Genomic DNA, 25,114 nt, shown 5'->3' on the forward strand with positions numbered 1-25,114 from the left:
TGTCTCTGTTCTCCTTTCTCTTTTTTAATTGCAAGAGGCCAGTGATTCTGTAGATGTGTAGTGATTAGAGGGACTCTGGTGCTCCAGAAAGCATGGCTAAGAATCCCTTGGAAACAGTTGTTTCCTCCTACACAGCAGGTCATCCAGGAAGAATTTGGACCCAGGGCACATTAGCCCGGGGCACATTTGAGTGCTGTGCTTACTTGGATCATATGGTTGGTCAATTTGGGGACATTTCTGAATAATGGTGGCTCCTCGGGCGATGAATCTTCCTTCTGCCTTCTTTCAATTACGCCACTTAGAATTCATGCGTTTCCTCTTTTCTGAGAATAAATTTAAGGCATAGCTAGGTGGTCTCTTGACCAAGTCTTTAAAATTCAAAAGGTGTAAATAAAAGGATGCCTTTGTCTCAGAACTTGGAGTCCTGGGACAAACAGATCCATGATAATAACATTAAAAAAATACATTTGAAATTTATACTGGACAATCTTTTTGCCCCCTCCCCCCTTTACTAAAAATATGTTGCCAATTCTTAGGCATGGTGAAGCCCAGGTCCCTCAGAATTCTTAGCTATTGGCAGTGTGGTACCACTCTTGCAATTGCACAGTGCCCACATTCCTCTGACATGTATGTGGGAGTGACTTATAGTTACACTTACTACCACTTGTCCTGTCCATAAAACCAAAGAGCAGAGAGAGTGACAGATTGATATCATGTTCTTTCATGAGCAGTTTCACATTCCACTGCTCTGTGCAAATTAATTTGGTTTATGAAAGGAATAGAGAGTGATCTTGAAGAGAGAAGGAGGGACGGGGGCAAGGGAGAAGGTTATGCTGTTCCCTACTCTCAAGGCAGACGAGGAGTCTTGGCTACCAGATGATTTTTCTGTATTCATTAATGCTTTCCTTCCCTCTTTCCCTAAAGACTACTTACAGTTACTCGGCTTTCCTTGAATTGTGTTCTCCTCATTGGTGCCTGAGGGCTCTATTTCTTTGAATGTTTTCCACAGGCATCTGTTGTTTGTTTTTAACCTGGATCTGAGGGCAGTTGGCTATAGAGTGTCTAGTTCTCAGCTCTCAGGCATCTCATGGATGATGTTGGCTATCCACAATCTTCAATCTTCTTCAATTCACATTGAATCTGGATTGGTCAGGGGATCCTGAAGAATGAATTAGTGCTGAGAACTATGGCCCAGAGAATGCTGAAGATAGGGAAGGCATAAGACTAAGGCAGTGGCTGGCAAACTCATTAGTCAACAAAGTGGCAAACTGACCTAGACTCTCGATTTCAATAATTACAGGCTGTTATTGTTCCTTGTGCTTAAACCCTTATCCCAATGGTTAGCAAACTCATTAGTCAACAGAGCCGCAGTTTACCTACCACTGGACTAGGGCGATGTAGAAAATCTTTGAAAAATTCAGGCCACTAGGGTCTAGGACTAAAATTAAGATTCTCAGTTCAAGGGATGAAGCTTAAAGGTAGATGATTTTCTTGGACTCCCTTCTTTTGGGTGTTTTTGAAACAGATACAACTCCAGCTGGAACATCCTAAGTCAGAAGCTTTTAGAGGCCCAAATTTGAGCCAGACATTCATCGTGTCTTTTGCAGGAGAAACACTGATTGAATTGTGGCAGTGGCCATATTTTACCTGGTGACTACAGAGCTTTAGCTCAAACATGAGGAGTCTCCAAGGTAAATGGAAACAGGCTTTTTATGTTTACTGAAAAGCTACCAGTTTACACAAAAGCCACTTACCAGTAGATAAGCCCAAACCCCAGTTTCTCTTTTGATCTTACTTTGGTATGTTTACTAACTAGTATAGCTGATAGTTAAGGTGCAAACTGAGTCTGGTTGCACATGAGCGGGATAAGTTAGCCTAACCCAACACTCCCATAATATGTACCAGTTGACTTGGGGTGGAAGGGATTAACACCTAGTTTTTGTTCAATTTTATTTAACAAACTTAAGTGAAGACAATCCCCCTTTCATCTGCCTCTCAACAATAAAGTGAAAAGGGTAGCAGCAATAACAATTGCATTCTCTAAAATGATGCCTTTCCATGTGTTCATTTTTCAGAGTGAAGTACAAAAATATGTTCCTTTAAGCCTCCCTTGCTAAAAATAACAGCAACAAAATTGACCTTTTTGCCTTTAAATGAGACTGAGGAATTTTCTCTATCTTAGGTCAAGGTTGAATTCTCATAACTGTCTATTGATGCTATCATCCCAATCATTATATGACAGGCATTTTTTTTTATTTTTTATTTTTTTAAGAAACCGAGAGCTTATACTCATGCTAGACACATTGAATTGTAATTTGTTTTAACATCCAAAACTAAAAATAAATTTGCAGTGGGCAAAACCCCAGATGTGTTTTGTCAGTCTCTTTTTCACTTAATGTCTAAAACTTTATGTTTTTAAGGAAAATGTTATCCATGTGTTTCTCATTTATTTACACTTAACTAATCAGTATGTTTAGTATGAGTTATTTGATGTCCAAGAAGCCTTTTTAACTATTTTATGTGCTTATTTTATACACCTATGAAATGGGAAGTTACTTATGCCAAGAAGGCAAACTGTACAAAGCCTATTACCATCATTGTCAACAAATATTTATCCTTAAAATGTCAAGATTTGTTTGAAAATCTGAAAAAGAGATTTCTTAGAATTTCTAGACAAATCGACATAACTTAGAATTCTTTCCTGATATCATTGGTTGGTCACTTCACTGGAAGCAAGAATCTTTTCAAATGTGATTGTCTCAGACAGTTTGGGCTGCCATACCAAAAGTTTCCAGAATGGGTGGTTGAAACATCAGAAATTTATTCCTCTCAGCTATGGAGGTTGAAATGTCCAAGATCAAGGTATAGCAAGATTGGCCTCTGATGAGGACCTTTCCTGGTTTGCCAATAACTGTCTTCTTAGTGTGTTCTTACAGCTTGGAGCTTACAGTGAAAGCTCTCTGGCATCTCTTCTCATAAGGAGGCTAATCCTACTGGATCAGAGCCCACCACCTTTATGACCTCATTTAACCTTAAGTAACCTAGAAAGTTATCATCTACAAATAGAGTCACTTTGGGGGTTGGAGCTTCAACATACCAATTGCACAGGGAGGAGGAGGACATTACACAAATATTCAATCCGTACCAGTAGTCAATGATTAGAAAGAAAGAAAGAAATATTTTCAGGCTTATAATGAAGGAGTTTCATATCTGGTTATTTCACCAAGAAAATTGTTCTCTCAACTGGTGCCTCCTCACTTGTACCCTCTTAGCCTTCAGTGTTACAGAGCAATAGAAAAACTGTTGAAAAGATTTATTTTACTCATTCATGTAATGAAGATTTGTCTTTTTAGTCAATACACTTTCTGATTGGATACTCTGCCCTGGGCACTCTGGAAAGTCCTATGATTAGGAAGATGGGTAATGTATACTTGCTGGGATGCTCAGGTTGGTAGGGAAACTGGACAGTGTAGTAGATGCTATTGAGGTCTCACCCACTGTTGCCTTGGCCCATCTCAATTGACCCACATGCAAATATAACCTGGAAGTGCAGTGAAGTTAATGTTTCCAAGGGGCCACACTGTAGTGATAGTGATGAATAAATAAGTTATCACTCCATCTGGTGTGATGATTCTGAGATATGCTCCACACAGTTCCTCAGAGAGATTTCAGGGCATTGCCCTTAGTAGCTGGCTACTCATTAACATACCCCTTATTCTATCTCTTCCCTTTTTTATCTTAATTATCTTCATCTGTGCTTCCTGAGTTCATCCACCAGATAAACCATTTGCACTTACATTCTTATCATTTTTTTGAGGACAAACATAAACTAAAACCCACAGAAAACCAGGGGACTTGCAGTATAGTGATATGATCTGTAACAGAAGTATATACAGAAGGAAGAGGCAGCATCAGAACACAGACCAGTTATTTCTTTGGTAGAGATTTGTGGGAGTCATAAATCTAGCTCAGAGTTAACAAGACAACATTCCCCCTTCAGTATAAGACTTACAAGGGCAGGAGTACCATCTGTTCAGTGCTCTATCCATAAAGTCTAGAGCAGGTCTGGCACAAAAAGCTTACCACTACTTTGTTGACTCAATGATCCTTCTTTGACAGAGTTTGGAAAACTGAGGGGTTTAAAAGGTGTTGGATCACACTTGTTCTAATGTCCATTTCAGGGCTTGTCCCTCAAAACAAATTTAAAAGGAAAAAGAGTTATCTAGAAAAATTATGGGGATTAGGAAATGGGGTGATGTGTACTAATGCTGAGTTCTAAGAAATTATGGTATGCTTGGGGAAATAGAAGTCATTTAGATATGGTTGGATTGCAGAAGGTGAATGTTTGCTCAAAAAACAAAGATGAAGGACAATAAATAGGTTAAACAGGAAGATATGATTGACCATGCTAAGGCACTTGGGGTCTTACTGAGAGATGATGTTGATGGAGGTAGGATACCATGGAAACATTGCCATTGGGCACAATATCTGATCAGGAAGAAATTCTGGAAACAAAGTTCTAGGTTTTCTTTTCTGCAGTGAGGAAGATGTGTGGAGTTGTGCAAGATTGGAGATACCAGGATGGAGCCCAAATATGTGTAGGACAGTGAATTCACAGCATCGATGGTGAGATGTGTAGGTTGAGATAGAAAATATAATCAAGGACCATGTCCTGGCATGGGCAGTGGGGTAGTGCCAATTCTTGAGACAGAGCAGTTGCCAAGATAGAGCTGATAGATCTTGAAGTATTCATGGAGCCTCCAGATGAGACTATCTGGCTTCTAAAGAAGAAGATCTTAGGTGAAAATATAGGTCTGAAGAGGCAATAGCTCATGGGAGATAATTTGAAGTCATGAGATTTAATGAAAATAAAAATTAAACACTTAAATAGTGCTTGCTACATGCCATGAGTACTTATAAATATCAACTCAAACTATTAAGTATATTTAATATTAACATTAATATGAAGTATAAAGTAGCTCTACTTAACTATTTATTGGTATATCTATACTTCAGGATTAAATTACTAAATATTAAGTCAGTATCTAATTCTACCTTATGAGGTAGATACTGTTATTCCACTTTGTAGGTGAAAAAAACTTAGGCACAAGGAAGCTAAATATAATAACTTTCTCCAAGTCACACAGCTAATGAGTAATGGAGCTGGGATCACCCAGCACAGTGAAATGAGCAAGAAAAGACAAATGTCATAACTCTAAGGCAGGGGTGGGGAACCTTTTTCCTACCAAGGCCATGCAGATATTTATAGCCACACAACATTATCAACTTAAAAATTAGCCTCTTATATTTGGTCAAACATTTAATTAATTCACCCCTAGTGCCTTGGCAGGACCAGTCCCAATGTTTGTATAGCCTTATACAGCTTGAGAGCCAGATGTTCCCCACCCCTGCTCTAAGGAATGAAATAGGAACTTGAGATCAATTATGACCAACAAAGAGCATCAAGATAGCTAAGAATAATACCAGGGAAAAGGTGGAATTTTAGGAGCTTGACAAGGAGAAGGCTTTACTTGGGTCAAATGCCACCGGGCAGTCAAGTTACAAGAAGGCTAAGAAATATTCATTGTTTTTCACATTTAAAAAAGTCACTAGTGATAGAATTTTTAATGAAATAATGCAGGTTAGTCTTTCAACTCAATTACTCTTCCTAGAGGAATCAATTCTAGAGAATGAGTTTGCTCTGACAAATTTGTGCTGCAGATATTGAAGGAGGAAATTTAAAAGAGCCAAACTTTCGACCTACTCTGATACCAGAATGGGCAAGTCTTAAATAGCAATAATGCTAAAATAATAATAATAATAATAATAATAATAATAATAATAAAGGAAGGAAAAACTTTAGTGAAAAACACAGTAAAATATGAAAATTGAAGAAGATCCCCCCCCCATAACGAATATTCTCAAAATTAAGATTTTGAAGACCCATTTTTTTTTTTTTTTTTGCATTTGATGTTGCTCATATGTGAAGAAATAAAAGTGTTACATCAGACTCTGGAACTCAAACTATCAAGAATACAAAGAAGATTCATATTAAATCCCTTGCTGATGGATATTGGCAGCCTGCGAGAAACATGTGGGAGAGAGTTTTCAAGCTTAGAGTACAAGTGGAATGACTTTTGCACATATCATTTGTCAAGCATGTCCGAAGACAGTGGTGAAGGCTGAGGGGACTGTGGGAGTTGGATCAGTGTAGGCAGGCCTAATGAGGTGGAGACAATTCTTTCTTCAGTCATGTTTTAAGGTAAGTCAGATGTGTTCGGATGTACGTTGCTGCGGTCAAGTTTGTCTGTAAGGGACTTTTGCTGGTACCTACAGTGAATTCATTAGTTGTCAATGATAATTGAATCAATTTGGAGTGTTTGCCTGGAAGAGACTGTCTCCTTTCATTCCGACTTGCCAGGTTTTAAAAAACGCAGCTTTACATCAGTCAGCTGAAATTGGTTTATGAATTGCTGGAAATCCCTCGGTGAATTTCCATCAATTCAAAACATCACAGACAATCCTGTATTTGCAGTGGGCTTTGAGTTATTCATGAAATCCTATTGAACATCTTTTTTGCATTAATTTAGTGATATTTCTCACTGACGTCAAGGTGATGAAAAATAACACTAAACCTTACTTGGCTGACTGCAGAGAACTTGGAACCCCACCAGGCATGCTGCAGGCAATTTCTGGAAGGCAGGCAGCGGACCGGCATGCCTCAGAGAGGAGGCGTGGAGAAGAACGAGTCTACAATTATGGGAATAAAATGCAAAAGTATGTGACTGCTGCCGGCAGTTTCTGAAAACTTACAAAAATTATGAAAAACATGCACCAATGGCAGAGGCAAGCAGAAGGAAGTATACTTTAAAAAAAAGAAAAATCAGCACTTTACCAAATTATCAAAAACTTCTTTAGGGTTTACTATTTCCAGGAACTTTTTATTTTATTTTTTCAAAAAAGTTTAACCATTTTAGCTGAAGCCGGTTTGGCTCAGTAGTAGAGTGTTGGTCTGTAGACTGAAAGATCCCAGGTTCGATTCCAGTCAAGGGCATGTACATTGGTTGCGGGTACATACCTGGTAGGGGGTATGCAAGAGGCAGCTGATCAATGTTTCTCTCTCATCGACATTTCTAGCTCTCTATCTCTCTCCCTTCCTTTCTGTAAAAAATCAATAAAATATATTTTTAAAAATGTATAACCATTTTAAATAATTTTATCAATATTTTTCATCTAATATTCCTTTAAAAAATTATATATATATATATATATATATATATATATATATATATATATATATATATATATATCTTTATCCCTCTCCCTTCCTTTCAGAAAGGAAGGGAGAGGGATAAAGAGAGCTAGAAACATCAATGTTGATAGAGAACCATTGATCGGCTGCCTTCTGCATGCTCCACTCTGGGGATCAAGCCTAAACCTGGGCATGTGCCCTGACCGGGAATCCAACTGTGGCTCAACCGCTAAGCCATGCCGACCAGGCTCATTTAATATTCTTGACAACATGTATGAGATAAGAATACTGTGATTACCTTAATTTTGCAAACAGTAGAGACAGAGAGGTTAGGTAGCTTGCTGATGGTCACACAGCTGGTATTGAGCTGGGATTTAAACATAGGGAGTCTGGCTGAGAGTCTCTATTTGTCGCTACCATGCATGCTCCCTCTCATTCAGGAAAGCAAAAGAAACAGCTTTTCCTTTCAAGAGTCTAAAACTGTTTTCTGTAATAACATTCAGAGTGACTTTCACGCATGGTAGCTTCCCCTTGATTGCAGTTTTACTGCGCTGTGCCTTATAAAACTGTCTCTTCACCATCCATGATGTCATACCGGCACGGTTACAGGCAGCAGAGGCATGACGCTGATACTCCTGCATAGCAGGGTTTGGGCCTTCCTTCCCTGTGCAGTTGAGATCCTGACTATAGCACATGTGGTAAGATTATAAATAGGAATAATTTCCCCTGCATAAACTGTGAACACAGACATTTATGGACCATTTATGGACTACATCGTTCTACCAGATTGCCTTCAGAGGGTCGGAAGCTTGAAGAAATGGTGAACAGCAGAAATCGAGAGTGGAGAAATGTAAATAGCTTCTGCACAGCATTTTTCTCTTGACACATACATTTTTTCCAAGCACAATCACTACATTTGCATCAGTTCTATTGATTATTTTGAACAAGTTTTGTGTTTCTGATGTAAAGATGCCTGGTTACTGGGTTTTTGTTTCATACACACATCTGGCCATCTGATGGGAACATGGCTGAGAAACTTGGGTCTTTCCATGTGTTTATGAAGTCTATCAATTCTATCCAGCGTGGTTTGCCCAGGAGTCATGTGACTTATATGGAGGAGACTTACGTTTTTCATGGTAGATGTTTTATTAGAATAGCCTATCTCCAGTCTAGATTTTTCTTCTCTAACTATGACATCCAGCTGTCTATTTAATTCCACGTGGACTTCTAATTTATATCTCACATTTCAAATGTCTAAAAGTGTCATCCTTCTACCTGCAGCCTTCTCCAAATATACTTACAACATTAAATGCTGTTATATTTACTACATTATATGTGAACTTCATTTTTTAACTCCATTGCTGAAACCTAGAACCTGAGATTATCTTGATTTCTCTTTTTTCTCACACCCATCAGTCAATGCTGCCTCTCCTTTCTGAATGTCCAAAGCCTACTCAATCTTTCCTCTGCCTCGTGTACCACCTATTTTGAGTCACTGTCTTCTCCAACATTGATTATTGCAATAGTGTGCTAATGGTCTCTGTGCTTCTTGTCCCTGCTCAGCAGCCACAGTGATCCAGTAAAAATATCAGTTGGCAAAACCCTGTAGGAAGTCCCCCTTCAGAGTGAAGGTTGAAGTCCTTTGAATGACCTCTGTTACCTCCTCTCTGACTGCTTTCACCCTCGCTTCTCTGCTGCAGCCACTCTGGCTCACTGCTGGTCCGCATACAGGAAGCACACCCCTGCCTTGAGCCTCGAATTGGCTGTTTGCACTGACTGGAGAGTTTTTTTTTCCAGCTATCCCTATGAAAAAATGCCTTCAGCCTCTTAAATCTTACCTGAAACGTCACTTTCTCAATGAGGCCCACCCTGACTATCTTATTAAAGATAGGACTCCCCCCCCCCTTTTCCCCCATGGCATTTGTCACCTAACAAGTGGTAGGGTGTACCTATTTATCATTTAGTGTCTGTATCATCTGACTAGAAAGTAAATTCCTGGGGGCAGGGATCCTTGCTGTGTTCACTGAAACCACCAGTGTGTCTACAATAGAGCCCATTAGTAGATATTCAATTATTATTGCTGAGTCACTCAAGGAAAGAGTGAATGTGAAAATGTGTACTATGTGGGACCTCTCCGATGAAACCATCCTTGGCTACCCGGCTTCTGCGTGCCCCCATGGTGAGCCACACCAGCGTTCCAAATATGCACCAACCATACATTTTTCTTTAAAACTTGACTATTTAAAACATTCCATTCTTTAAACTTTCATTTAACGTGTTTACTTACAACACAGTCTTAAAATAGCATCCACAATTTTAATTAAATCCATCATGAGTGTATCATTATCGAAAACACAAAAGTAAACTCTCAGGGAAACATCTGGTGGGGAGGGCTGGGTTTGCTATCACTACATGAGTTTCCGAAACTGTCTTTCCATTCTCAGAGTCAAAAAGGATCATTTGCCCTTTGATTAAAATAAAAAAAAAATAAAGAGAGAGAGAGAAAGAGAGAGAGAGAGAGAGCTGAGAGCTATCACTGTTGTTCAGAAATGGAGAAGATGGGCAACAGTTCTGGCTCACTCAATGATTCTTATGTTTTATTCCTTTTTAATCCTCACCTGAGGATATTTTTTCCATTGATTTTTTTTTTTTTTTTTTTTTTAGAGAGATTGGTAGGGAGATAGTGAGTAGAGGAAGAGACATCGATGTGAGAGAGACACATAGAGTGGTTACCTCCAAAATGACGGATTGAGCCTGCAGCCCAGGTACATGCCCTTGATCAGGATTCATACCCGAGACCCTTCAGTGCATCAGTAGACACTCTAACCACTGGACAACACCGGCCAGGGCTCAGTGATTCTTACTAAAGAACAGATTGGCTGCAACATTATTCTCCCTTGCCTGAGGAGATGTGCACTGGAAACAGAGGACCCAGGGTGAAACCTCCTTCTATTTTGATTTAAGATGTTGAGCCATAAACAGTCCTTGAAGCTACCAGTATCCAAGGACACAGATCTAGTGTTTTCCACCTTGTTTGAATGTTCCGTTTAGGCAACCCATGGCAGCTGGACTCAATCTTGTCGTTGGGAGCATCCCTAAAGGAAAGTGCCCAGTCATTATTCATGATGCGAGGGATATGCTCACAGAGGTGGGCCAGCCAGTTTCAGTCTGAGATCACCTTGGATGGGGGGCGAGGCAGAAAACAAAGATAAAAACATAGAAACAGCGTGGTCAAGTGTTAACACCCCCAAATGCAGGTGGGGCAATTTTATCTTTCTCTGCTCAGCAGTTGGGATTAGCGGGATTCAGAGAGCCGCAGGCAGTAATTGCTCATCAAGCCCTCTGGACCCATGTCCCTTTACTCCACATTGCAGTTGATTTGAAGGCAAGATGTCTGGAATCCCTGAGTTTCTTAACTAAGAGGTTTAATAGTGAAAGCATGTCCCTTGGTTTTGGAATTCACAGCTTTTCGTGTAGTAAATATATGTGTTACTTCTGAGGGCCGGTATACAGGGGTGGAGGGCATGGTCTCTGAAGCCTGACTGGCCCCATCACCTAAACTGGCCGAGTGTCTTTGAACAAGTTACTTCTCTATTGTTTCCTCCCCTGTAAAGCGGGAATTTTCACTGTCCCTACTTCATGCCTTTGTGAGAATGACAGGAGTTAATAATATATACAAAGGAGTCAGCACTTAGGGAAGCAGCTGCTGTTATTCCAGAGAACAATCATTGCCATCACAATGCTCTTACTTTCAGTGTAGGCTAGCCATCATTTTTACCCAAGACTTAGTTCTTGCCTTTCTGGGTAATTTTAACAAGAGGTGGTTTTCTTTCCTCGGCATGATATGTTACAGATACAGCGGAGTGCTGCTTCCTACTTCTCTAACTGTTGAGCTTCCCACAGAGTTAGGCCTGGCTGCCGAGTTGGGAGACTGCACAGTGATAGGGCTGCCAGGTATGGAGCTCAGGGCATGTGTGTGCGTGCATGTGTGTGTGTGTGTGTGTGTGTGTGTGTGTGTGTGTGTATAGAGGGGCTGGCTTCACTCTTGCCTTCTTCCAGCACTGCTCTGCTGTGAGGGACAGAGACAGATAGAAGGAGATTGATGATTCATCCTAAACCATTATACAGTAGTTGGTTGTTTTTAACCATGGGAGGTCAAAACATCATGAAACAGAAACAGACCAATTTTCCATGGGTTCATTACTGTATACATAATATTTGCCCATGTGTTTGTTAGCGATTGCTATGTATGCAGCCCACAACTTGGTAGCTTAAAACAACAAATGTTCATGGCCCAAAGAAGTAACTTGTTCAAAGTCACACAGCCAGTTTAGGTGATGGGGCCAGTCAGGCTCCAGAAGCCATGCTCTCACCCCCTCTATACTGGCCCTCATAAGTAACAAATATATTTACAACATTCTCTGAGGGTCCAGAATCTAGTAGTAGTGGGATGACTCTCAGACAGATGGTCTCTGTGGTTGCAGCCAGGATCAGGCTGGGGCTATAGCCATCTGAACCCTTGACTGGCTGAAGGCTCTTCCTTCAGGTTCCCTCACTGGCTATTGGCAGGAGATCCTGGTTGCTCAGCATGTGGGCCTCTCCCTAGGACTGCTCACACCAAGCCAGCTGGCTTTCCCCAAGGGGCGTGATCCAGAGAGTATGCAAGAGAGCCCAGGATGGAAGCCACCGCGACTTAAAACCTAACCTCAGAAATGACAAGGCAGCTTTGCTCAATTCTAGTGATCCTATAGCAACCCTGGCACAGCATGTCAGTGGACTACAGGAGGGTACCAGAGGCAGGGGTCATAGGGGGCCATTGTGGAAACTGCCTGAACCAGCCACATTTAACTTTTGAAGAGGCAATTACCATATTTTTCGGACCATAACACGCTCCGGACCATAAGACGCACCAGTTTTTAGAGAAGGGAAATGAAGAAAAAAAGATTCTGAAACAAATAGTGTCCTAAAATATTTTATGTGCATTAAAACCCAACATCACAGTCATAAACACATGTAATCAACCCTGTAAAGTAAACAGCAGCATTTAGAACCATTTTAGAGCCGGGCAAGCACACAGACCACACAGAGCCGGGCAAGTAAAAAAACTTTTTTTTTAAAGTATATGTGTAGGCTATATTTGGACCATAAGACGCAGGGACTTTTCCCCCCCACTTCTGGGGGAAAAAAGTGCGTCTTATGGTCTGAAAAATACGGTATATCTCCTTTTTTCATGAAGGAGGCTATAGCCAGAGAATATTCTGCATTAAACACAAAATGGCAAAAGTTATATCTAATACAGGTATTCTACATTGGACATTATAACCTTGTCTGTATATGTATGGCATTATGTATGCACACACACAGTCACACAAATTAGGAATGCAGATTAGCCCTGCCCAGACTGATTGACTCAGAATCTACATGTTAACCAAAGCCCCAGATAATTTATAAGCACATTACATTTGAACGTAATGTAATTATACATAACACCGTATAAGACATATATATATTGTGTGTGTGTGTGTGTGTGTGTATATATATGTGTGTGTGTGTATATATATATATATATGTGTGTGTGTGTATATATGTCTGTGTGTATATGTGTGTGTGTGTGTGTGTGTGTGTGTGTTTTCAATCATAAAACCTAATATATCCTAAAAATTAGTAATGTAATGGAGCTAACAAAATTATCTATTACATCAGTTTTTGATACTAGTGCTCTCTGTTTTCTCTCCCCTCCACTCAACCTTGATTTCTTTCTAACACACACTGTACACAGAAATGCAGTCTGGCTCTCCAGAATGTGGAGTCAACCAAAGCTTTTCTTCCTCCCCTCACAAGAAAATAGGTGGAGTACTGCAATGACAATTTCAAACAACCATGTTTTGAGATAAGGTTTGTTTTTATTGATGGCAGATGGGAACAGACTTCCAACGAATACAGTTGGCTCTAGGAAAAAGAAATAGTTTTGAAAATCATCAACTTGTTTTTTCAAAATGTCATCAGACTTTCTTTTCCCCTTGCCTAAAACAAATGCAGACAATTCTACATAAAGAGCAAGCCTGTGTATAAAACTCAGCCATGTGTTTGAAATGATTCCATTATTAGAAGACAGCTCGAAGTATTATGACATTTGTGCAGACAAAAAACTTAAACTAATTTGTTTTTTGTGGTATTAATGAATTTCTATTTGTCTTGTTGCCATTGGTGTTAATACCCACCCACTAGTAAATTACAGGGTTGGTCTTTAAAAGGGGAAACCTTGAAGTAAGAGTGATTATGCATCCTGAAGCTTATTTAAAAAAATCATTAAGGTATATTTTTCTCAGATTACAAAAGCAATACAAACTCATTATAGAACATTTGAGAAATACCAAAAGCTATAAGGAAAAAAACATTTTTTTTTAAATCCCACTGAAAGATAACTACCAGAAAAGAGATAACTTCTGTCCTTATTCCCTACAGTCTTTTCCTATAAAATACTACATATATCATATGGATGACATATATACAGTATATACACATATCATATAAGAAGGAAATAAATGTATAAGACTCCTGCTATGGGGCTGGAGGGGAGAGGGTGGAGGGAGACAAAAAGGATAGTATATTTTTACCTCTAATACTGTGGTGAGTTGTGAGTGACCATTTCTTGTTATCTGCATGCTGCCAAACTACTACAATGTTTGCAACCATCACCACTCTAAAAATTCTTTAGAACATTTTTATCACCTCAAAAAGAAATCTCATACCAACTCACAGTCATTCTCCATTTTCTCAACTTCCCAGTTCAAAGTAGCCAGTAACTTACTTTTTGTCTCTATTGTTTTGCCTATCCTGGTCATTTCATTTGAATAGAATGGTATCTATAATAATAAAAGCATAATATGCTAATTAGTCTGGATAGCTGAACGACTATCCAGACAACCTTCTGGATAAAGCCACAGTGGGTAAAGGTGGGGGTAAAGGTAAGAGGCTGTTAGCAGCAATAAAGCAGGCAGGTGAGTGACTAGGGGCAATCAAGTAGGCAGGAGAGTGGTTAGGGGTGACCAGGCAGGCAGAATGGTTAGGGGCAATCAAACAGGCAGGCAGGCGAGTGGTTGGAGCCAGAGATCCCAGATTGCGAGAGGGTGCAAGCTAGGCTAAGGGACCACTGTCCCTCCTGTGCATGAATTTTGTGCACCAGGCCTCTAGTATATGATAAATGGTCTTTTGTAACAGGTTCCTTCAATTAACATAATGCTTTCAAGGTTTATCCATGTTGAACCATGAATCAATACTTCAATCTCTTTTTTGTTGTTATTGCAATAATAGTATGCTGTTATATGGATATACCACATTTCATATGCCATTCATGAGTTTGTCGACATATGAGTTATTTCCACTTTTTGGCTATATAAATAACAATGCTGTGAACATTAAGTTATAAGTTTTGGTATAGACATACATTTTTAATTCTTATATTTCTGTAAGTATAATTACTATGACATATTAACTCTATCTTTAAAGGAACTCCCTGTTGCCTGGCCAGTGTGGCTCAGTGATTGAGCATTGATCTATGAACCAGGAGGTCACAGTGTGATTCTGGGTCAGAACAAATGCTGGGGTTGTGGCTAGATCCCCATAGGCAGCCAATCAATGATTCTCTTTCATCATTGAAGTTTCTATCTCTCCCTCTCCCTTCCTCTGTGAAATATATATATAAAACAAAATTAAAAAATAAAGGGACTCACTGTTAAACTTCATTTTTAATTTTTTAAGAAACTGCCAAATTGTTTCCCAAAGTGACTGAACAGTTTTGGTATATGAAGCTTCCTGTTTCTCTTCATTCTTGTCAAGATTTGTTATTGTCTGTCTTTTTTATTTTAGCCATTCTATTGGGTGTGATGTATCCTATTGTGGTTTTGATTTGTATTTTCCTAATGACTAATGATAGCTAACATCTTTTCATGTGCTTATTAACCATTTGTATATTTTCTTTGGAAAAATATTGATTCAATCTTCTGATGAATTTATCTTTTCATTGTTGACTTGTACTAGTTCTTCATACTCTTTTTTGGATACTAGACCCTTATAAGATGTATGATTTGAAAATATTTTCTTGTATTATGTAGGTCTTTTTATTTTGATAGTGTCCTTTGCACATTTTTAATTTTGATAAAGTCAAATTGCATTTGCCTGATATCTGTGATATAGCATATGGATGGCATACATACATGTGCTGTGCATATAAATTTAGGACCTTTCAGAAAAGTATTTATTAGAATTGAATTTCTGAGTGGTCAAACTTATTTCAGAGGAAAAAGTAGAAAGCTATTATAAGGCAAGCAATACTGGAATCCCTTGTAATGCAAAAGGCAATTCAGAAAGTTCAAACATTTCCTAATGATTTCAAAAACTAGTTTTCTGAACTTCTCTCTAAATATTATCTCCTTTGAATATAAGTACTAATTGTTGTTGTCCAATGCCAAAAACAGTTGAACTCCAGATAGGAAATAGGACTTCCTTCTTTCTTATGAATTTGTTGGAGGGACTCATTATCCAGTTTGGTATTACTCAGAGAGAAAAATGTTTCTCATTCTCAGAGTAAGCTCTATCTCTTGTGTTTATTTTATTTATTTATTTATTTATTTATTTATTTATTTATTTATTTATTTTATCAAATGGAAGTGCAATTTATTTATTATTTCTTTGGTTGTTTGTGCATTTGGTGTCATATCTAATAAATCCTTGCCTAATCTAAGGTCATGAAGATTTAAACTGTGTTTTCTTCCAAGAGTTTTATAGTTTGGATTTTTGATCCATTTGAGTTAAATATTCTATATGATAAGGCAGGGTTCCAAGTTCATACTTTTGCTTCTGGATACCCAGTTTTCCCAATACCATTTGTTGAAAAGACTGTTCTGAACCCATTTGTCTTGACACCTTTGTTGAAAATCCATTGTTCATACATGTAATGGCTTTTCTATATTGAATCTTTTCTTCACTCTATTGCCAGTAGTTATTCTAAACTGTAGATGTGATCATGTATTTCTGCTACTGAAATGTTTTCAATAGCTTTCACAGGTCATAAGAAAAAGACCAAATCTAGCTGTGTGCAGTGTGCTAGAGAGAATATGGATATGGAACAGGCATAGTTCATTTTGAATCTCGCTCAGCCTTTTATGTAAAGTTAAAGTGTAAAACTCACTCTGGCAGGGACCTTGCCTGAACTGCTCACCACCAAAGTCTAGCCTGATCACAGAGCCAAATACATTGCCAACATGCAGAAAATATCCATTGAGCAGTGAATGAATCTCAGTTTCCTCATCTTTAGAATCAAGATTATTATAACTATTTCATAAGGTTCTTATCAATGTTAAATTACATCAGTTAGCCATTATTGTAGGTATTCCATAAACATTTGGGGAGTGAATAAGCTGATGTCACTTTGAGCCTTGTGTGACAAAAACCACTTAATTTTGAGCTATTATCATAATACTAGATAGAGGCCAGTTACATGAATTCGTGCATGGGGAAGGGGGGGTCCCTCGGACTAGCTGGCAATAGAGGACAATCAGGGCTGGCTGGCCGGGGCGGGGGGGGGGGGGGGGGGGATGGGAGGTTGGCCTGCTGCAGGAGGTTGGCTCTAGGAGTACACTGACCACCAGGGGTTGGGTCCTGCGTTGTACATCTGCCCCCTAGTGACCAGTGCTCATTATAGCAACTGTATGACTGATCATCTGGTCCACCAGTCGTACTGGTTGCTTAGGCTTTTATATATACTGGTATAGATTTTAGAAAATGTAAAGCAAAGGCAGTTTGTCAGAATGACCTAGGCATGGAAGATGAGTGGATGAACTAATTATTTGGGTAAATCGAATATTAATTAGTTATCTCTGAATCTTCAAAAAATGTATCTATGGCGATGTGTCTGGGTGCAAAAATAGCATGTTGAAAACCCATATTGCAGCAAATAGTTGTAGTGTGAGAAGATGGAGGGAGTTTCTTACACAAGCAATTTCAGTTTATCAGCCCTGTGGTTTTTGCCAACCTAGGTGGAGATGGAGGAGTGATAAGGGAGATCTTCTAAACTGTGTGCTCACCAAAACACAGTGCAGCCAGCAGGGCGGTCTCTCTGGGTTGTAAAGGCAGTATTTCAGTGCATAACCATCACTGTGCATGATGTGTGACACCTGACACAGCGGTAGCAGTTTTGTGCCAGGCAGCGTGGGTTAGTGGGAAAGTGTGTGGAGAGGCCTGGAGAGAATCCCATGCCGTTTGTAGGAAAAAGCGGTGGTAAAGCCATTTGCCTGGATAATATGACAAAATCATGGTAACTCCCTATCTGGGCCACCAGGCAGTGCGTGTTGTCCTTCTTCCTGAGACAGCATTTTCTGATATAAGAGCAATGTGAACAGGGTGTGGGTATATGTGAATGAAGTGGGAGTGGGTCGAGGAAGAACTAAAGGGAATTCTTAACAAATGAAGGGTGTGGCGTATGTGAAAACACACACACACACTTTAATAGAAGGGGAATACAAACATTTTCACCAGAGCCAAAATGTTCCTCCAGCTTATGGGCTTGAAAAGTAGTCCGCCCGCCCGGGTTAGGTGCTTGGCATGCTGAGTGTGGAAAGCTTTTATGTTGAGGAGTCTTCACTGTCAGCACCAAGAGGGTGAGCGAGCTATTAGCTGGGCAGGGAGAAGGGAGAGGTGCCTGTCGTTTTGTCTGCATACAGAGAATATGGAAATCTCAGGAGTGCAGTTTAAAGCAGAGTCTAAGCACACCACAGTTTCATTTTCTCTGCCCTCCTCCCCCTCACATCATATGTTCCTCTCAAGTTTCTATGGCAATAGTGTAGCAATTCAGTATGTTAGAATTGGACCTTTACCTTTGTTTAGAAAAGGCATCTGCAACCGGATTAGGGCTGCAGTAGATGATCAGGCTGAGATGTTTTCATTAAGAGCTGACAAGGTGCCTGATGATTGCTGGGTTTTATGTAAATTTGTGGTCTAGCTAATGACTAGATACATAAAGTTGTCCAGAGGTTTGTGTCATGGGAGAGGTTGAGTTCAGTAGAAAGACATCTAAGTACACAGAGTCTCAGATAGAGGTTAAATTTGGGGAGAATTCTGTTAGGCTATGATTTTAGTTGGTTGTGATCATGGAAAGTCAGAAAAATTGCTTTATATTTCCCATTAAGCTATTAATGGGCCCCGGGGTAATGAGATACGCATTTATAAACACAGCACCAATGATAGTGTTTCTGGATGTCTTCTGTGATAGTAGAAACACCCTCACGTTGTAGAATTTGAATTAAATTATTGAACGTATTATATAAATCACCATCTCATGAAATTAGGAATCACTAGGATTCCACAAATTAAGCAATTCAACTATAAACAGAAGTTAAGAATCTTGATCTCTCTCTCTTCCCCTTCTCTACCTCCCCCTCTTGCTTACTCCCTACTCCTTAATCCTAATCTCTCTTCCTATATTGCCCCAGAAAATGACTAAAAAAGTAGATATTTTAAGCTATAGGGTAACCATAACATAGAGATGACCTTGACAAACAAGAGCAGAAGGAAGGTAAGCCTAGAAGACTGTTGGATCTTATTTAAAAATACCAAGGTACAAAATTATTTTTAAAAAGGAGAGAGCTATATTTTGCACGTATTATAATAAAAACATAGAGATAATCTATAAAAGTTTTTATAAATACATCAGGATTATAAGTATGTCTCCTTATTGTTTTTTCCCAAATTTTGTGAAGAAATTTCTTATTTTAATAATGCATTATTTTACTAGTGGTATAGCCTGTTTTATATCTATATCTGGGGAAGAACAAACTCTGGTCAGCCTATCATAGCATTATGATTAAAGGAGATAGGCTCAGCTGCTAAATGTATTTTTTAACGTAGTTCTTAATAGTTCTAAGCTATGAAATCCAAAAAGCCTCTGATAAAAATATGCTTTCTGGAAGTTCATGTCATTACAGGAGTGAGGTTCAAAATCATAGACTAATAGGGCTGGAGGAGAATTCAGGAGCATTTTTGCTCTACACCCATTTTACAGATGGAAATGTTGCAGTCCAAAGGAGAATAAGGGTTTATCCCAGGTCACATCGTTTTCTGGGGCAGAGCTGGGACTGGGCAAAAGTTACCTGAAAGAACTCAAGACACCCATAGAGATCTTCTGTCCTCACCTCATGTCTTCCCTCCTCACCTTTTCAATTCCATCCCTTTTCTGAAGGCATTTGTCTTTTGTTTGTATCAATTCATAGTTGAGGGCTGTGCCCATAAGAAGAAGACGTAGGATGGGTACATTTTTAAAAAAAAATTCTATATTTTTATTAAGTTAATCATATTTATAGTAAAACCACGGAGTAGTAAATGCATCATAAGCAGAAGAGCATCTGTCTTTCTTATAGCACCAACCTTTTATAAGATAGAGTGGATGACTCTGAGTTCCTTTTCAACCTTAAGATCCTGAAATTCTGAGTCAGAGCAGGAAAATGGCTCAAGTACGGGATGGAATCTGGTGTGTGGCTCACAGCCAGGAGGAACTAATTTGGGGTTTATAAACCTTTCCTATTTACCCCAGGAAACAGAGAGGAACTTGACATTTATCTAAGCAGGTACTTCCAGGAACTGTCTCTTGTCTACACTCATTACTCTCAGTGACCCCTTTGCAGGCCCACTGTGGCTACTTCAGGTCCCCTGCACTGGGCCTTTGACAAGGCAGTGTGGCCCTGAACTTCAGATTCAGCACCCTCATCCCACTGCGGGACACTGGCTCAGAGAGGAGTGTAGGGCCCCACCTCCCATGGAACCTACGGTTTCCTGCTAACTCCTTGCCATCACAGTAATCTCTAAGCTCCCATCTCTCCTTGCTTGCCAGGCCTCCTGCCTCCTCAGCCTTATCTTGACTTTGTGTTGCCTCTGGGAGAGCAGGAAGCACCATGGCCACAGGGAAGCTATTGCTTTCTGAAATGGAGAAAAAAAGGTTTTCAAAGAGAACAAACGGAAAGTAATATTTGATAAGTGCTGCTACTGCATTCTCTTATTCTGTGGCTTTTATTTCCGTAACCCTTTTAACCAGTTGTCCTGCTAATGTTTCTTAGGAAAGCTTAACCAATTTTATATGTAGATACATTTTTCATGCTCTACTGGGTGGAGAGGGGCTGACAGGAGCAGGAATAGAATGTTCATTCAGTGGTCCAGTAAGGGTCCAGACTTTATTAGGCCTCTAATTGCATGGTGTGTGTGTTTTTTTCCTATTTCACAACTTATGTTTACAGAGAGAAGTTAGTAATTTTTAAAATGACATTGCTTAGGTGACCATTTTAGATCACTAGGAAAATATATTATTAAAGGATTTAGAGCCCAGCTGATTGGTTGAGTGTTGACCCATGAACCAGGAGGAGGTCATGGTTCGATTCCCAATCAGGACACATGCCTGGGCTCGATTCCCAGTAGGGGGCATGTAGGAAGCAGCCGAAAGATGATTCTCATCATTAATGTTTCTATCTCTTTCTGTCTCTGAAATCAATAAGAACATAGTTTTTTTAAAAAGTATTTAAAGAAATTGAGGAATACAAACTACGAAATAAGATATGAAAACCAGAATTACCACCAGACACATGGGGAATTATCCCCCTTCTCCCCCCACTGCCAATAGACAGTGATCTCCTCCAACTCCCTTAGGCACAAGGAATGGTCAGTTTCTCTACCACAACCTCAGAACATGAGCAGAGATAGCATGAATAAGGGCAGTCCCCCTATAGCAGCTTATGTGTCCATCATCAAATTTTTTGGACTTCCTTGAAAAGTAGTTGACATTCCTGGCTCATGGTTTTCCTCAGTTTCATCAGAAACTAAAACCTGGGTGGCCTGGAAGCCTCCTGAGCATGATAAGAAACCAAAGAAACCAACGTGGCCAAGGTGTAACCAATCATAGAGCTAGAAAAATGCCTTCCAAATGGGAGTTTGGCTGGAGCCTTGCTATCCTCAAGAAAGGCCCCATTTGGCTCTAAATCCTGTGTGCTTTCCACAACACCACTCTACCTAAGGCCTAAGTCTTCATGTCTGGTCATTCTAGGGTCTTATTTATTTTTACTAAGTTATTTAAGAACGTTTTGATGAATTATTTTCACTTTTCTCCCCACATTTTATGGTGCAGAGGTCATTTGGGGATTCTCCGGGAACAAAACTCAAAATTATACCAGTATTTCTATGGGAAATTGGTCTTTGAATAATATTGTTTTACATAAACTGACATCTCCAAGAACATGACTGCAGCATTATTGAAGTAAAGATTGTATGAGAGCTGAGGGATCCTGAGCAGAGGTGTGGTCATCCTTCTTGAAGGCTTCTTGGAGAAGGTCAATGTCACGTGATGTGGGCAGGCTTCAATTGACTCAGGCGTCTTCAAACTACGGCCCGCGGGCCACATGCGGCCCGCAGAGGAGTCTGATCCGGCCCACCAGGTTTTTTGGGCAGTGAGCGCAGCCGAGGTGTTACAGTAGGAATTAGTAGTTCATATAGTCTGGCCCTCCAGCTCTCTGAGGGACTGTGATCTGGCCCCCACTTTAAAAAGTTTGAGGACCCTGGAGAGGGTTAGTAGAAAGGAGGCAGGACGTTCTCTTCTGAGCTTTCACTCTGAGCTGCCAGGATCACTCTCTTCTTGATGTTCTCTCTGCTAGTTCCCCATAGATTCTGTAGGGCTTCTTATTTCTTTTATTTCAGGGGACCCTGCCATGGCCATTCTGTATAGTAATTGTCACCCCTCTCATCCATTCCCTTTATCATCGTTACCAAGGAGTTTATGTTTTGGGCAAATCTGAGATGATCAGTCCTGAGTAAATAAAATGAAGTAGAAAGATCAGTCCTGAATAAATAAAATGAAGTAGAAATACTATAGAGTTGGGCTTCAGAAAGCCTACTTTAACCTCTGGGTGGACTTGTATGAGCTTGCTCATGTCCCTCAAGTTGGTTTCTTCACCTACAAAAACTGAACAGGTGAGATTAGATGATCACAGTGAGTTCTTTAGAAGGAAAGTGAAGCAACACAATCTTCAGGCTTGTGTTTTTTAACTTCAGTGATAATATCTAGAACCACTTCTGGTCCACATTTTCATCTACTAAGGAATAGGCACCCTTTTCCTATGTGTCTTTCCAGCCCTAAAGTGCACAAAGTTCACCTTAGCAATCATGGTCTTTCACACAAAACAAGATCTTCCTATTTCATTTCCCATTCCCCAAAATTGCTGCCTCCAGGCACCCAGCATAAATCCTTATGGTCTTTTCTATACCATCTTTTTCTTTTATCAGCCGCATACTTTTTTTTTATCAGTTACCAAGTCTGTCATATTTTCTTTTAAAATATCTCATATGTTTATGTTTATTTGTTTCTATTTACTGTGTGTGTGTGTGTGTATGTGTGTGTGTTTGCAAAAAATATACATGACACAAAGTTTACATTTTAAATCCTTTTATTATTTTTTGTATTTCAGAGAGGAAGGGAGAGGAAGAGAGAGATGATGAGAGAAAATCATTAATCAGCTGCCTCCTACACACCCCCTATTGTGGACCGAGCTCACAATCCAAGCATGTGGAATCAAACTGCAACCTCTTGGCTCATAGGTCAATGCTCAACCATTGAGCCACATTGACCAGGCTTAATTAACCCTTTTTAAATTAAATATACAATTCCCTGGCATTAAGCACGTTCACACTATGTGTAAACCAAAAGAGCTACCCACCTCCAGAACTTTTCCATTGCCCCAAACTGAAACTCTGTGACCATTAAATGATATCTGCATGTCTATTTTTAACTTGCATGTTAGAGCACCTTAGAATGTCAGAGCAAAATGGATTCTTTAAGATCATCTACCACAGTCCTTTATTTGACAGCTGACATATGGTAACCACAGCCCAGATGGGCTAAACCACACAGCACTAGGCTTTTATTCTACTCCCCCTGGATTGCATAACTCCTCTCCTAGCTGGCTTCTGTGCCTCTGCAACTCCAGCTTCCCATCTATCATGTTCATTACTTCAAACAGATTGTACTTACTACCCTCTTTTTCCCGCCCTCTCCAAAACAAAAGCTGCAGAGTCATATCTCACCCATATATCCAGTCTCATTTCCAACAATTTTTGTTGCACATCCTCTACTAGGCAAGTTAGTGGGTCCTCCACGTGTGCACATGCATGCATACACACACACACACACACACACAAATACACTTTTTTTTTGTGCGTGTGTGTGGACATAACCTGTTTGTTTTCTGTCCTCTTAGACTCAGACAGGTTCAGGAACTTGCCTGGGACTTCAGATCCAGGGCTCCAACTGTCTCCCAGAGGCCCCGGTTAGGTCAGTACCTCATCTGATGCAGTCAGGTCCAACCTAAGATAGCAGAGCAGGGCCAGCTCAGCCAGCTTTGCTCTCCCTCCAGATGGTCAGTCCAGCTCCAGCCACTGCTCCTTCTCTATCTTCTGCTCTAGCAACAATTACTATTGAGCTAGGGGTCCATGCTAACCCTTTATCAAATATTTCATTGAATGCTCATAGTTTTCTCCACTTTGCAAGTCCAGCCACTAAGTATTGCACTAGTGATTTTCAGTCCTGCTGCACATTAAAATCACCTGGGGTGATATTAAAAATCACTGATGGTCAGGCTTCATTGCTTGAGCTTTTGAATCTGTTAGTCTGGGATGAGACCCAGAAGCAGTGTAACTTATTCAAGGTCACACAGACAGTACATGGTGGAACTTGCATTCAAACTCAGGTCACACTATGGCTTCAGAACTCAAGCTCTTAAAAAAAAAAAATAAAAAATAAAAAAAATATATATATATATATATATATATCAGAGAGAAAGGGAGAGATAGAGATAGAAATAATCATGATGAGAGAGAATCATTGATTGATTGCCTCCTGCATGCCCCGCACTAAGGATCAAACCCATAACCCAGGCATATACCCTGAGGAGGAATTGTACCATGACTTCCTGGGTCATAGGTCAACAAGCCACTGACCCACACCAGCTGGGCAGAACTCAAGCTCTTAATCCAGGGTTCTCAGCCCTAGTTTGGATCAGAACAACCTATGAATCTGTAAATTGCATATATTTGGGGAGATTTTGATGAGGGCAGGATTAGAAATACTTATAAGATTAAGAAAAGAAGCAAATTGGCAAAAATAACTCCTTAGGTGACTCAAAAGCTCAACTAAAATTAAGAACTTGGCCATAGTCATGATGTAATATTACATCTCTTTGGATCTGATTCAGCAAATGCATGATGCCCTCATCTATGAATAAAAAGGCATTTGTGTGCAGGGTGGCATGTTGGAAATGTTTGGAGAAGATGGAATAACAGTATTGATGTTGTATTGTTGAATATTAAGGAATGAAAATGGGACATGCAATTCTTGAAGTAATCTACATTTGCAAGCCATTATTTGAAATAAACTCCCATTAAACCATATCTTTGCAAGTCTAATTTGGCACAGCGCAATTCTGACCATTTACTAGGAACTTCACATATGGAAGTAAGTATCCGCAGTGAAAGGAAATAGGTCTATGACCATAGAGCTTTAGTGTAAAGATTTGTGACGCTCAGAATGCAAGAACTGACAAGGACACCCAGTGTCCAACTACTTATTTGAACTTCTACAGAGGCAAGTTTGTTGCTGCTGCCTGTCATGGGTACCACCTGAATATTAATATCATTAAGCTGATGTCTTGGCAGCTCAGCCATTATCCTATTTTGGCTTCACGTTCAATTGTGGTCATTGACGAATGGTGGGATGGGAGCAGAGATTGACTTTGCTGCAAGAAACAGGCTGTAAGAGTATGATGTCTCCAAAGGCCC

At 39.8% G+C, this 25,114-nt stretch overlaps 1 protein-coding gene across 2 annotated transcripts in view; it reads left to right on the forward strand.

Moving 5' to 3' along the window:
- ADAMTSL1 (ADAMTS like 1) overlaps positions 1-25,114 on the forward strand; it is an 849,328-nt gene that overhangs the window by 168,906 nt on the left and 655,308 nt on the right. The gene's annotated exons all lie outside the window — the stretch shown is intronic.

Source organism: Pipistrellus kuhlii, unplaced genomic scaffold (genome assembly GCF_014108245.1).
Source record: "Pipistrellus kuhlii isolate mPipKuh1 unplaced genomic scaffold, mPipKuh1.p scaffold_m20_p_12, whole genome shotgun sequence".
Lineage (NCBI taxonomy): Eukaryota > Metazoa > Chordata > Mammalia > Chiroptera > Vespertilionidae > Pipistrellus > Pipistrellus kuhlii.